Raw genomic sequence first — 4,717 nt, 5'->3', positions numbered from 1 at the left:
TAGGAAAAGACTAAAGACAAAGTTGTGGGTTAAATCAAATCGACAAACCTCTTCAATTGTGTCGGGCATGTGTGTATGTTGATGGGGTGAGAGAAGGAGAGGAGAGAGAGAGAGAAAGATAAAATAAGCTTACGATAAATTATTAGTAATTAATGCGTAGGTTAGTGAAAAGGGTGGGCTTAATTAGTGTCTGCCAGCTATTTTAAGGGGCAACCCACGAAGTTCGATGGCGCAGGAACTTAACCTGCGCACTCCCCCTCGTACAAGTAGAAATGTCTGCCACCCCAACCCGACAACGCGACCTTCGTCCGGGAAAAACGGGGTGTATGTCAATCACACGCTCCAACGGTGGGCCAGACCTGGGGTCACATGCGTGCATGTGCTAAAGCTTAATTTTGAATCATTTGAGGTTAATTTGGTTTAAATCTGGTTTAGGGTTGTGTAGGGAGAGTCAGAGAGGGGGAGTTTAAGACAAAACCACACCAAAAATTCGACAGATCTGATGTGGGTCGGGCCCAACTTCTGTACCCCACAAGGGCTACCGTCACCGTTGGATCCGGCAGGTTGCATCACAACCCCGCCCATGTCTGTGATCTCATACCTTCTTAATTGATTTATTTATTTTTTCTGGGGTTTTAATGAGTCCAAAAGTCTTCGGCTTTTTAATTGGTATGGAAAGGGTAGAAAGAAAAAGGTCTGGTTCAGTTTTTGGACCTAATATTCTTCTCGGGATTGGGTGGAAAACCTTCTGAATTCTCCTATAAATACTACTTCTTCTCACCCCTCTAAACCTACATCTGCTTCTTCTTCCTCTTCTCTCTCCTCTCTCCTCTTTTCTCTCTCCACCCTCTCCACTCCCACCTCTTTCTTTCTCTTTCTCTGTTTCTTTCTTTCTTCTTATCATCCTTACAATCATCAACTCCATTAGGGTTAGCTGAGTTGAGAAGATCTAAATCTCTAGGGGTGTTGTTTTCACATTTCACAGATGACCCTCTTCGTACTTTTCCACAGCTTTCTTGAACTGCATGGGTCTATATCCTACTCAGAAGCTACCCCAGTGTTAAGAAAGTTGGGACTGTGCCTACTGCGGTTCAATAAAGCTGTGGGAAAATACGGATAGGGTTTGGATGCATGGTCGTTGTCCCTTGGTTTCAAACTCACAAAACCTCGGCTTGGTTTCAAAGCTCTGTTTAGCATTATCTAGCAGCAAATCTTTTCATACTAGAATTATCTCTTCTGCAGTTCCTGCTGATCACCCGATCTGTCCTTTTGGGTGAGTGTTGGAGTTTTCTTTCTGAAACTCTACTAACTGTGAGAAAATCTGACTTGTCAATGTCAGAATTTGGCCTGTCTTACATGGTGTTTGATGGGATGGGTTTTTTTCTCATTAGTGCAGACTTAATTTTCTCTTTACAATTGTTTTAATGGTGCTGGACTCTAGATCTGGTGTTTCACTTGTGGGTTTGTTACAGAAACTTGTAATGTGATGACCTGTTTCTTGCTTGTTTTAGTCTGTTCAAGCTTTCTGTTCATAATTCTACAAACCATAGTGTTATTGCCGATGGTTAGATCGATTTTGGTGTTTGTTACACAATAGTTAGTTTTGAGGAACTTTATGTGGATTTGCTCTCTGCGCAGACTTTTCTCATCAGTCATCCTGATTCTAGTGATAGTGATAGACCTTCTTATTTGGTAGGATTTCTGTGTAAATCCAAGAGATTCTTTGAATTAGCTGGATAATTCAGTTTTTTTTTTCTCATAAATTTCAAAAGCCAATGATCTAAGTTTGTCATCTGAGTACAACTTTTAGAAAACTGATTTAATTTTCTAATGAAAGTAAGCTGTCTGAAGGACCTGTTTTACATTTCTAGGGAACTCAGAAGACACAACCGTTGTTGATAATTTTCTGTGGTATTGCGCTCTTTTTGTTTATCTATTAGTTTATTTGCTGTCAGTTTTTACCTACTCTATTTCCTCATTTTTATAGCTTCATTATGTAGCAAAATGAATTTAATCCTTATATTACTATACCTTTATTGTTACTTTAATTCACAAGTATTGTTTTTCTTTCTCTGGTATTATTATAACAAGAAATCTGTGGTGCAATTCCGTCTCATATGCAGGATTCTCTCTCTCTCTCTCTCTGTGGTAGGTTGGAGAGATTCATGAATATAAATAATATCTTCCATCGTCTCTTCCATTAATACTTTCAAGAAAACGACGTTCATGCAAAGGTGCATGCATTGAATATTTATGGTTGATGAGGAGCACTATTTCCTGATGTTGAAGCTTGTTGTTTCAAATGGTTAGATGAATGGCTTCTCTGAACATCTTTTAACCCTTCTTCTTGGGATCTATTTTATATCCTCCAACTTTAGATTCCAGTCCACTACAGGCAAGAGGAAATATAACTCATGGATTCAAGTCTTCTAATGGGATATGGTGGACCCTTGGATCTGTATTTCCACAATATTATCTTGTTCTATTGGATTTGATAAAATAACGATTACCTGAAACATTTTATATACTCCCAATTCATGGTTCCATAACCAGCGAATGAACAATTACCAATTAAAAAGAAACAACTGATATATGGGCATATAAGATATCAGGGACCCATCAATCTGAGTTTGTGGGGAGTTGTGATGCATCAGTTTCTACTGTAAAAATCTTGCATGGATAATTTTAAGAAAGGCAATGGAATTTAAACTTTGGATTGCAGAACTGTCTACCACAGAATAGGCACCAGCTACAAAGGTTTGTCTTCTTCTGCCTTGTTTTCGGGGATCCGGGACAGTTCAATCACTGATCTGTGTTTTTGTGTTTGTGTTTTATTTTTCCTGGTTATTTATTGTTTCTGTATTTGTTCCTGCAAATTATTGCTCAGACTCCGTATATGAAGCTGTACGCTCTAACTGTAATAAGTTACATTCAATTATTGCCTGCTAAATGTTCTGAGGAAGAGTGCCTGTAATCCACCGTGCTGTATCATTCGACAAACCAGCAATCTTCTGGGCTGTTTCGGATAAACTCGAAGCATCTAATCCATCGACAAACTGGGGCTGATTAGAATGAACTCTATCAAATAATTGCTTAATATATGGACCACAATGCTTGTTAGTTGCTTCAGTGTTTCGTCTTTTCTCAGTTTGGATTCCTTTCCAACTTGATTTACACCATAAACTTTTCAGCTCCACAGATAATAAACAAATGAAAATAATCATACCAGTGAAAAACTCAAATAGAGAACTTGCAGGAAAAAAAAAATCTTCAGTGAATAAAATTGTTCTTGACCCACTAAGAAAGGAACTTATCCTTTCTTGTCTGTGTAGAGTTAATAAGACACGAGATGTATGGCCGAGGATAAGTGCCAGAGACATACGGTTTTTGGCCTGGTTAAGAGTAAGTAGCTCTACTTCAGATCTTAGTGTCTATGTCTTTTCCTTACATGGTTGTAACAGTAACTCTATTTATGACAAATGGGTGTACAAGCCCTACATTAAGAACCAGACCCACATGTACTGAAGCGAGCCAGTTGACAAACTGAGTCACTTATAGGAGTAGATAGCTCCTGTACCAGTCCACAGAAGCTAGAACCTTGCATGCACTACTTCTTCTAATATAGATGGGCATGACTCTAGACCAACTTCCTTTACATATCTGGTTGTCCAGCCAAAAGTCACATCTGAATTCTGATCTCCAACATCCAAAGGTTCATTAATTACACTGTTGGGAGAGAAATTGAACTGCATAGATCAGATAATTGAGTGGGTTTGCTTTTATTTTAGTGGTATGGTATTAGTTAGATGTTTTCTCATTGTTCATGCACTAATCTCTCTTATTTTCTATCAAACCAAACACAGCCCAAAGATTCTATATATGGATATACTATTTCAGACAGACTGCAAAGCAGAAAAGGGAGTTTGTATTAAATTTGTGACAATTGCTGACTGTTGAGGATTCCTTGATTAGTCTTCTTATTTTACAATTTTCATTTGTTGTATTAGGATAGTGGGTGTTGTTTAACTATTCTTTCTATCAACTTTAGTCTGTGTCAAAGCCACCATTATTTATATTACTAGTAGCAGATCAGATTTGTAATGTATTGAAAAGATTAAAAGCTGGACCATTAAATTAATCCTGAGTATTAAATAATGATTTGCACTCGTCAATTACCCAGTCTTTCTGCAGGTCAAAAAGTTGAGATTTCAAGGTTGATCGGATCCAATATAATCTACTTTTGGAGAAGAAAAAGCATATAAATAGATCTCTTTGCGCCATGGAAATATGGGAAGCTAAGCATTGGTGTATCACGTACTACGTATACCTTCCTATTTTGGATGTAATGGTAGAGATCTTTAGAGCTTTATTTTCTTTAGATGGATTTTTTAATGCAATCTGGGACTTCGAATCAATCTAGAACTATCCTTCTTATGGTTTTACTTTTACCCTCTAAGAATCTCCTTTATTCCATTCCAATAGATAGTAATTAATGCATAAAAACACTTCCTTTTCTATGTTAATCTCATTTTTAGTAAGCTGATTTGCATAGGGATTATGCTATCAATGTTCTCTCTCTCTCTCTCTCTCTCTCCCATTAACGCAAACATGTGCGTGAATGTGCTGGTGATGCATAAGAAAAGTCTTCTAATTCAAGACTTGATGTCCAAGCCTACGTGAAAAGAAGGGCTTAAAATCAAAACTAGAAATTAATGAT

The 4,717-nt window shown here is 37.6% G+C and overlaps 1 long non-coding RNA gene across 1 annotated transcript; it reads left to right on the top strand.

Moving 5' to 3' along the window:
- The first annotated feature begins 733 nt into the window (after positions 1-733).
- LOC148789649 (uncharacterized) lies at positions 734-4,448 on the top strand. Its single transcript, XR_016079251.1, has 2 exons — positions 734-1,273; positions 2,124-4,448. It is a non-coding gene; the product is annotated as an uncharacterized LOC148789649 (long non-coding RNA).
- Positions 4,449-4,717: the final 269 nt, after the last annotated feature.

Source organism: Nelumbo nucifera, chromosome 8, assembly GCF_055504915.1.
Source record: "Nelumbo nucifera cultivar China Antique chromosome 8, China Antique-T2T, whole genome shotgun sequence".
Taxonomy (NCBI): domain Eukaryota; kingdom Viridiplantae; phylum Streptophyta; class Magnoliopsida; order Proteales; family Nelumbonaceae; genus Nelumbo; species Nelumbo nucifera.
The sequence above is the reverse complement of the archived record's forward strand: the minus strand, read 5'-3'. Positions and strand labels throughout refer to the sequence as shown.